Source organism: Cucurbita pepo, unplaced genomic scaffold (assembly GCF_002806865.2).
Source record: "Cucurbita pepo subsp. pepo cultivar mu-cu-16 unplaced genomic scaffold, ASM280686v2 Cp4.1_scaffold000250, whole genome shotgun sequence".
NCBI classification, from domain to species: domain Eukaryota; kingdom Viridiplantae; phylum Streptophyta; class Magnoliopsida; order Cucurbitales; family Cucurbitaceae; genus Cucurbita; species Cucurbita pepo.
The window spans coordinates 17,061-27,481 of record NW_019646502.1 but is presented as its reverse complement, the minus strand read 5'-3'; the positions used below and the strand labels follow the sequence as shown (position 1 = coordinate 27,481).

At 38.2% G+C, this 10,421-nt stretch overlaps 1 non-coding gene and 1 pseudogene across 1 annotated transcript; one reads left to right on the top strand and one right to left on the bottom strand.

Moving 5' to 3' along the window:
* Positions 1–3,332: 3,332 nt before the first annotated feature.
* LOC111784632 lies at positions 3,333–8,016 on the bottom strand (annotated as a pseudogene).
* Positions 8,017–9,257: 1,241 nt separating this feature from the next.
* On the top strand, positions 9,258–9,363 carry LOC111784633. Its single transcript, XR_002813567.1, has one exon. It is a non-coding gene; the product is annotated as a small nucleolar RNA R71 (small nucleolar RNA).
* The last annotated feature ends 1,058 nt before the right edge of the window (positions 9,364–10,421 follow it).

Sequence of the window (10,421 nt, the reverse complement as noted above, 5' to 3'; positions counted from 1 at the left end):
AAGAAAAGACATAAAGCAAACTAATAATTTAAAAGACTAATAATTTACAAACACTGATAATTCACATGTGAGCCTTCACTGTGTGGCTGACAAGTTGTCAATCTTTTTTTTGTCTCTGATAAAGGTGTCAGGTTGTAGATAAGATTTTCTTCAGAATTTTTCATATGACTAAGCACCAAAGCTTGCCAACGGACTTACTGCGCTTCCCGCATCTTACCACCTGGAACACAAGGGCTATTCGCTCAGCTATCACATACTAAAAATTCTTCTGAATCTCTCTTATCAACCCCCTGGTTTACACTGTCGTTCTTAAAGATCGAGTAACTCCTCTTCCCTCACAAAAATTGAGAAGTCGGCTCTGATACCATTCCTACGCTTGATGACTTGAGCCCTTACAATTGATTTTCTCCCTAAAATGTGGCTCTTCTCCTCTTGGTTTTCCTTTTCCTTTTATATTGAGCATGGGTTCCCCTTGAGCAAACTTAAAAGATTGCTCATCCTTGAGCAATCATTCTCTCAACTCTCCCCCTTTTTTTCTCATTAACAAAATGTTTGTAGAGTATTCATCAAAGGCATGATTTAGATCACATTCTTTATATTTCTTCCTCAAATTAGTTTTTTCCCCACATTTCACCCTACACTTATCACCAAATCTTACAAGAAAAAAATAACACATGCCTCACTACTACCATATTCCCCAAAACACTTCTAAAATGATTACTATGCCTTTACCTTTGCTTTTGTGACTTGGCTTCATAATTTATTTGATTAACTTTCTACTTTTTTTTTTCTCCCAAGAATCCTTCCCTCAACGTTCTTCTTTCACCCCCTTCTTGGTTGCGTGCGTGCGNAGGTCTTCAAGAATGACTATATAGGCTAACACTCATTCTCCCTTAGCTCGACTCTTTTGCTAGCATCCTATAGTTTTCAGTGTGGCCACATTTGTGATGCAACTCACCTGAACAATAAGGATACTTTTTTTTTTTTTTNCACCTTTAATGTTTTATTTATCCATAACGCATTTGACAATACATCTCTAGTTCTTGCACAAAACATCATGACTACATATGAAACAAAATATGCATGATCTATTACCCTTTCTAGAACTTCATGCTTCTAGGTTGCATGCATGAGCATGATTCAAAATTATATGCAGTCAATACAACAAAACAAACACAACATAAGGATGCATGCTTCTAAATCAGGCAGCAAGGTAAATCAGACAGCAAGGTTATAAAAGGTGTGGTAAGAGAATTCCCTTGATTTTAGGCATCATTAGAGGAAGTGTTCTCTTCCTCCTCTACCGCATGCGATGATTCTTTGCGGCTCCACTCTTTAAAAATTTCGTCTGGAAAACTTGGGAATGCTAAATTTTTGGACTTGGTTCTTAAGGCTTTATGTATTTCCTCATCCCTCTTTTTGACATAAGACCAATACGCCTTACAACTCCCTTCACTGTTTTCACACCAACTATGTAAAGCCTCTTGTTGTTTTAGCAGTTGATCCATATCGTCTGTTACTCTACTGTCCCTCCTTTTGCCACTGCTGGCGCCATCCCTATGGGTTTCTATGTAGTCCATCAAATTCCTTGCCTCAAGTCTTTCTTCTTCCTCATCAGAAGGGACTGCAGCCTCCAGGCACAGCATGGTTATCAGCTGTGGAAAAAACAGCCTCCCCATTTTCTTACTTGCACATTTGACAATCTCATCCGCTACAATCTTGCCCACATCGATGCTCAAATTCATTATGATTGCATACACAAGTAAAACTCTGTCAACTAACAATGTAGTATCATGTGTAGTGGGTAGTAAGTTGGTTTTTACGAAGGCAGCCCAAACTTTCGCTTCGGGGTTGAGGTCTGCTGCTATTATCGTCTTGCTCCTCCTCTCGAGAGTTGCCACCGTGTTCCTTCTATGGTTACCATCTTCAAGGCCATCTCAAGTTGATCACCCAATGGAGCTAGCATCATTTCGTTGAAGGTGGCATACTCAAAAGATTGTAGGTGAAACAGTTGGTTGATGGCTTTAGAGCTCCAATCAACTATTTTTCCTCTTACTAATGTTGTGTACCCTTCCACTTGATCAATATGTGCGTAAAACTCCTTCACTATCGGCACTATAGCTTGTTCCCTTTTGTGACAGAACATCTCCCACCCTAGATCGTTGATGGCATTAAGAAAGGACTCCAGGAATGTAAGGTAAAATGCTGGGAACCTTCTTTCCACCAACACTACTCTTGACTTGAAGAGTTCATATCTGTTGTACGCCTCCTCGTTTGCGAATATTCCTTTTTGTGTTGGGAGGTTCTCCATTTTGTTCTTGTCCTTTTCTTTTCATTTCGAACCGGTGCCCGTTAGAAAGAGATCTTGATTTATTTCTTGCACTACATCTTGCTGCACTTCTTCCTTTCCTCGCACCATTTTGTTCCCTCTTTTTCTCGGTGCCATGATTGTCAGTTGCAAGCAATTTTTTTTTTTATTTTTTATCCTTGTTGCTTGTAAGTTTGAAAGTGAATTGTTATCTCTTGTGGAAGTAGTTTGTATATAACACAAAGGATGACTTCTTGGGGAAGTAATTTATTTTTTATTTTTATTATTTTTTTTTACACAAAGGAAAATAGGCTACTGTATGCAGCTACAGTAGTCTGCTGTCAAGAACAGATAGCAGTTTGTATTTTTTTTTTCTAACCGTAGTCTGCTGTCATTTCGACAGCAGGCTGCTGTACTTTGGGTAGGACAGTAGTTTATTTATTTATTTATTTTTATTATATATAACATAGCAGTCTGAATACAGCAGACTGCTGCCAAATTTTTTTTTTAATGCAGCAGATTGCTATAAATTTTTTTTTTCAAAGTTTTCCTTTTTCTTGTTTGATATCAATTGATGTCATCTTTTTGTGTTGGTGTTTTGACTTGAGGTTTCGTGAGAAAGCGCACACAAATTAGATCAAATTCATGCAAATGAGGAAGAACGCAGTACTTCATGGCAGCATACACCGAAAAAGAATAACTTTGACACTAATCACAACTTAGTATGTACCAAATGTAATTAACCTCCTTACTACTTTGAAATTAGCCTTGTTAACCACATCAGAATCCACCTAATTCATCTAAAAAAAAAATTAGCTACTTTCTCGGGCATGCGAGTCATTCATGATAAAAATGTAAAATAATATCTAAAAAACTATCATTCTAAGATAAGTGAAGATAACTATTTAAAAACAATTAAAAGTGCATAAATAAAAGGAGAAGAAAAACTAACTTAGCTTCCCAGGAGTTTGTTACCTGTTACCGTTTCTTGTCAGCTCCCGTTTGCTCCAAAATGTTTTATTTTTCAGCTTTTTAAGCTTAAAGAGGCAATGCCTCTTTTTAATTCTCCACCCAAATATGGCTTCAGTCTCTGTCCATTCACTGTGAAAGGTCTCCTTTCGTCTCCATGTTTTATCGTTATTGCCCCATAGGGAGTGACTTCTTCAACTATAAACAGACCAGACCATCTTGATTTTAATTTTCCAGGGAATAACATCAGCCTTGAGTTGAATAGCAACACTCTTTGTCCTTTGTAGAATTTTTTGAGCCTAATTTTTTTGTCATGCCACATTTTTGTTTTTTCTTTGTACATCTTAGCATTTTCGTAGGCTAGGTACCTGAATTCTTCCAATTCATTTTGTTGCATTCGCCTCAAGTCTCCATCTGTTGTATAGTCAAAATTTAACTTCTTTAATGCCCATAATGCTTTATGTTCCAATTCCAGGGGTAGATGACATGCCTTCCCAAAAACTAGCTTGTAAGGAGACATTCCTAAAGGGGTTTTGAAGGCGGTCCTGTATGCCCATATCGCATCATCAAGTTTCACCGACCAATCTTTCCTGTTGGGTTATACCACCTTGTCCAAAATACTTTTAATTTCTATGTTGGAGACCTCTGCTTGCCCATTGGTTTGTGGGTGATAAGGTGTCGCCACTCTATGTTTTACATTGTATCTCTCTAAAAGACTATTCATCAATCTATTCACAAAGTGCGTTCCCTCATCACTGATTAATGCTCTTGGTACACCAAACCTAGTCAATATGTTTCTTTTTAAAAACTTGAGTACCGTCTTCCCATCGTTGGATGGACAAGCTATTGCTTCCACCCACTTGGACACATAGTCGATAGCCACTAGAATATATAAGTTCCCATAAGATTGCGGAAATGGTCCCATAAAGTCAATGCCCCATACATCAAAAAGTTCCACTTCTAGAATTGAATTCAGGGGTAACTCATTTTTTTACTGATATTTCCCGTCCTTTGACATTGATCAAAACTCTTGCAAAATTCTTTTGCATCTTTGAAAATTGTTGGCCAATAGAAACTTGATTGAAATACCTTGGCTTCTGTCCTTTGCCCTCCAAAATGACCTCCATATGGAGATGCATGACATTGTTCAAGAATTGTTGGTATTTCACTGTCTGAAATGCATCTTTTCATTATGCCGTCTCCATATTGTTTAAAAAGAAAAGGTTCATCCCAAATATAACTTTTGGATTCATGGAAAACCTCTTCCTTTGTTGATAATTTTTCTCTTTGGGTATGATGGCACAAGCCAAAAAATTTGCTATATCTGCATACCATGGAGTTGCTGTCATTCTACTACTGCTGTTTATCCCAAGCAGCTGTTCATCCGGAAATGCATCATCAATTTCTTTGCTATTGACCTTTTCTTCCATATTATCCATTATAGATAAGTGATCCACTACATGGTTATTAGCTCCTTTCGTGTCCACGATTTCTATCTCGAACTCTTGTAACAGTAGAATCCATCTAATTAATCTTGGCTTGGCATTCGGTTTCATCATTAGGTGCTTGATTNATATAGTCGACAGCCATTAGAATATATAAGTTCCCATAAGATGGCGGAAATGGTCCCATAAAGTCAATGCCCCATACATCAAAAAGTTCCACTTCTAGAATTGAATTCAGGGGTAACTCATTTTTTTACTGATATTTCCCGTCCTTTGACATTGATCAAAACTCTTGCAAAATTCTTTTGCATCTTTGAAAATTGTTGGCCAATAGAAACTTGATTGAAATACCTTGGCTTCTGTCCTTTGCCCTCCAAAATGACCTCCATATGGAGATGCATGACATTGTTCAAGAATTGTTGGTATTTCACTGTCTGAAATGCATCTTTTCATTATGCCGTCTCCATATTGTTTAAAAAGAAAAGGTTCATCCCAAATATAACTTTTGGATTCATGGAAAACCTCTTCCTTTGTTGATAATTTTTCTCTTTGGGTATGATGGCACAAGCCAAAAAATTTGCTATATCTGCATACCATGGAGTTGCTGTCATTCTACTACTGCTGTTTATCCCAAGCAGCTGTTCATCCGGAAATGCATCATCAATTTCTTTGCTATTGACCTTTTCTTCCATATTATCCATTATAGATAAGTGATCCACTACATGGTTATTAGCTCCTTTCGTGTCCACGATTTCTATCTCGAACTCTTGTAACAGTAGAATCCATCTAATTAATCTTGGCTTGGCATTCGGTTTCATCATTAGGTGCTTGATTGCTGCATGGTCAGTGTACACTTTCACCTTCGCTCCAAATAAATAAGCTCTGAACTTTTCAACAGTGAATACTACGGCCAACAATTCTTTTTCAGTGGTTGTATAATTCACTTGAGCCTAATTCAACGTTTTGTAGGCATAATAGATAGGATGACGTACCTTCCCCTTTTTCTGTCCTAACATTGCCCCCACAGCATGGCCACTAGNTCATTTTTTTTACAGATATTTCCCGCCCTTTAACATTGATCACAACACTTGCAAAATTCTTTTGCATCTTTGAAAATTGTTGGCCAATAGAAACTCGATTGAAATACCTTGGCTGCTGTCCTTTGCCCTCCAAAATGACCTCCATATGGAGATGCATGACATTGTTCAAGAATTGTTGGTATTTCACTGTCTGGAATGCATCTTTTCATTATGTCGTCTCCACATTGTTTAAAAAGAAAAGGTTCATCCCAAATGTAACTTTTGGATTCATGGAAAACCTCTTCCTTTGTTGATAATTTTTCTCTTTGGGTATGATGGCACAAGCCAAAAAATTTGCTATGTCTGCATACCATGGAGTTGCTGTCATTCTGCTACTACTGTTTATCCCAAGCAGCTGTTCATCCGGAAATGCATCATCAATTTCTTTGCTATTGACCTTTTCTTCCATGTTCTCCATTCTAGATAAGTGATCCGCTACATGGTTATTAGCTCCTTTCGTGTCCACGATTTCTATCTCGAACTCTTGTAACAGTAGAATCCATCTAATTAATCTTGGCTTGGCATTCGGTTTCATCATTAGGTGCTTGATTGCTGCATGGTCAGTGTACACTTTCACCTTCGCTCCAAATAAATAAGCTCTGAACTTTTCAACAGCGAATACTACGACCAACAATTCTTTTTCAGTGGTTGTATAATTCACTTGAGCCTAATTCAACGTTTTGCTGGCATAATAGATAGGATGAAGTACCTTCCCCTTTTTCTGTCCTAACATTGCCCCCACAGCATGGCCACTAGCATCACACATCAACTCAAATGGTGAATTCCAATCGAGTGTTGACATTATAGAAGCTGTGGGGTCAGCGCTGTCTTTAATGCTTGGAAGGTAGTCATGCATTGNTTTGGAATGCATATTTTCATTATGTCGTCTCCACATTGTTTAAAAAGAAAAGGTTCATCCCAAATGTAACTTTTGGATTCATGGAAAACCTCTTCATTTGTTGATAATTTTTCTCTTCGGGTATGATGGCACAAGCCAAAAAATTTGTTATGTCTGCATACCATGGAGTTGTTGTCATTCTGCTACTGCTGTTTATCCCAAGTAGTTGTTCATCCGAAAATGCATCATCAATTCCATGTTCTCCATTCTAGATAAGTGATCTGCTACATGGTTATTAGCTCGTTTCGTGTCCACGATTTCTATCTCGAACTCTTGTAACAGTAGAATCCATCTAATTAATCTTGGCTTGGCATTCAGTTTCATCATTAGGTGCTTGATTGCTGCGTGGTCAGTGTACACTTTCACCTTCGCTCCAAATAAATAAGCTCTGAACTTTTCAACAGNAGCTTTTCAACAGCAAATACTACGGCCAACAATTCTTTTTCAATGGTTGTATAATTCACTTGAGCCTCATTCAACGTTTTGCTAGCATAATAGATAGGATGAAGTATCTTTCCCTTTTTCTGTCCTAACATTGCCCCCACAGCATGGCCACTAGCATCACACATCAACTCAAATGGTGAATTCCAATCGGGTGTTGACATTATAGGAGCTGTGGTCAGCGCTGACTGTAATGCTTGGAAGGGAGTCATGCATTGTTTGTCAAAAACGAATTTTCTATTTGACTCCAACAAACTACACAATGGTTTTGCAATCTTGGAGAAATCTTTAATAAACCTCCTATAAAACCTTGCATTTGAGAATCAACTTTCTAACAACCTCCTTCGTAATGGGATTTAATCCTCTTTGTTGCTCAATGAACTTAACTTTTCCTTCCTCTAATTGTATTTTATGCATGCATAGTGAAGGGCTAATTCCTTTTATATCCGCCAATGTCCAACCTATCGCCCCCTTGTGCTTCTTCAATGTTTCTAGGAGCATATCCTCTTGAGTCGAGGATAGTGTCGTTGAGATGATGATGGGTAGTGTCTTCTTGTCACCTAAATAAGCATACTTAAGGTTAGGTGGTAGTTGTTTCAAGTCCAGTTGCGGCACTTCCTCAATAGATGGTCTCATCGGTGAACTCTTTCATCCCTCACATTCTAGTGATTCAAAAGTTTTGCTGAATTCACCTAAAACTGCTAACTGTTCTATTCTGTCATTCCAACTGCTGTCTTCTTCTCGCCCGCATTCCCCATCATCCCATTCCTCGGTCGCTGGTTGTTCTGTCAATTCATACACTACTGAGCATTCTTCTGTCACTGCTGGATATTTCATGCTGTCATTGATGTTAAATTCAACTTTTTGGTCACCCATTCTTAACGTGATGGTTCCTTTGTAGACATCGACTAATGTTCTTCCGGTCTTTAAAAATGGCCTCCCCAAAATAATTGGAACATCATGATCGGATTCATAATCTAAAATGATAAAATCTGTAGGAAATATGAATTTGTCAACTTGAATTAAGATGTCCTCAATCTTTCCTTCGGGATAAGTGAAAGATCGATCTGCTAGTTGAAGAGTGACTGTAGTGTTCTTTCTGCATAATTTCTGCTGTGTTCTTTTTGTACAGCAGCTTCTGCATCATTTTTGTTGTGCTCTTCTTGCACAACGGCTTTCTCATTTCTCTGCTGTGTATCAGCAGTTTCTTGAGAGCGACTATCACCATGTTCTTTAATTTTTTCTCCTCTGCTGGGTATTTCTTTCCCACTTCTCAACTCTATTGCTTGACATTGTTCCATTCCCTCTCTTTTTGGCATTTCGGTGTCTGCTGGCAACTTACCAAGAGGTCTATTTCGTAACTCATTTGCTAATTGACCTACTTGAACTTCCAAATTTCGCAATGATGCTTGTTGACTTTGTATCACAGCATCATTTTTAGCCATATATTCCTTTATTAGGCTCTCAAGCGATGTTCCCGGTATATGTTGAGCTTGGCTAGTTCCTTCTCCTTGGGGGTGGCTTGTTGAGAACCATATGTCAATTGATTTTGTAATCCAAAACCCGGAGGGTAATTTGCTTTAGGGGGCATTTGTTGGTTGTACGAGCCTTGTCCCTTCCATGAGAAATTTGGATGATTTCTCCACCCCGGATTATAAGTATTTGAGAAGGGGTTATTTTTCGGGTTGCCTTGACTAACTTGATTCCCGACATAGAAAATTGAGGCCGGATTGCTTGGACATTGATCAAAGGTGTGTTCTTCTCCACACTATACACAAGATTCGGATGCTGTCTGGTTAATTACAGCAGCTATATGAACTGGTGCTTTGATCATGGAGTCTTGCCCCAACGCTAGATTTTGTAAAATATTAGTTACCAAAGCTAGTTGAGCATTGATAGAGGACAAAGCATCAACTTCAAGTACTTCTCGAGTCTTCCTTCCTGGGTTGCTTCTCACATCGGCCCATTGACAATTGTTAGATGCTATTCTCTCTAAAATCTCACATACTTCATTGTATGTCTTTGACAAAATAGCTCCATTGGCGGAAGCATCAACTACTTGTTTAGTAGCAATATTTAATCCATTGTAGAAAGTCTCCATTTGTGTATAATGAGGTAGTCCATGGTGAGGACACTTTCTAAGCATCTCCTTAAATCTCTCCCAAGCTTCACTTAGTGTCTCATCTTCAAACTGTTGAAAAGCAACAATCTCATTTATAAACCGTGCATTTCTCGTGGGTGGGAAGTACTTGATAAAAAATTTCTCTGCTAGACTATTCTCCACGAATCAATTGTTGTCGGTGCTAAGGTATTCAACCATGATTTAGCACCATCCCTCANGAATTTGTTGGTTGTACGAGCCTTGTCCCTTCCATGTGAAATTTGGATGATTTCNTTTAATCACATCTTTATCCACTCCTTGAAACCAAAATGAGTCACTAACTCCCAAAAATGACTTTAGGTGTAGGTGAGGATCTTCCGACGGTAGTCCATGAAATTGCCCAATGGTTTGTAGCATTTGAAACATCACAGGTTTTAGCTCAAACGTGGTTGCTTGTATTTCGGGTCTCATGATGCACGAATTTAGCTCTTCCACAGCTGGGTGTGCATATGCTCGGATCGCTCTTTCTCTGTCATCTGCTAAATGAATGGCATTGGCTTTAATTCTCTCTTGATTAGCCATCATCACTGGATTTTCAAACTCCCGATTTAGTTGGGCCATTTGTTGTATATTTTGTTCTGTCATTTTCTTTTCCTCCCTCAACCTTCGTCTAAATGGTCTCTCTATTTCAGGATCCAAAATCAATTCCAAACCCGTAGATGGGTTCATACACAGAATTCTGCAGTAGTAAACTTAATTCTTCAGCAGTGAATATAGCAGTAGGAAAACTCAGCTTACTATGACTTCTTGTTGGCTCCAGCTCACAAAAATCTACAACAAGTAAAATAACCAAATTAGGTTCCCCGACAACGGCGCCAAAAACTTGATCGCTTGTGGATGTATATAATAAAATGATGTAAAATTCACAAGAATAAGTGCAAGTATACACTATCACAAGTAGCAAGTAATAAGTAAATTATCGATTTCACAGGGAACCTATCTTTTTGCTTAATTTTATCGCTAGAAATTAAGTGAGTTTTTTTTGGTAACATTCAAATGGGTGTTGGAAATTTTAACTATTTAAACAAAACTAAAACAGAGTGCCACTGCTGTCGAAAATCAGAAAATGATGAGAAAATCAACTATAATGAGGAAGGTTCGGCTAAGAGAGATTAAATAT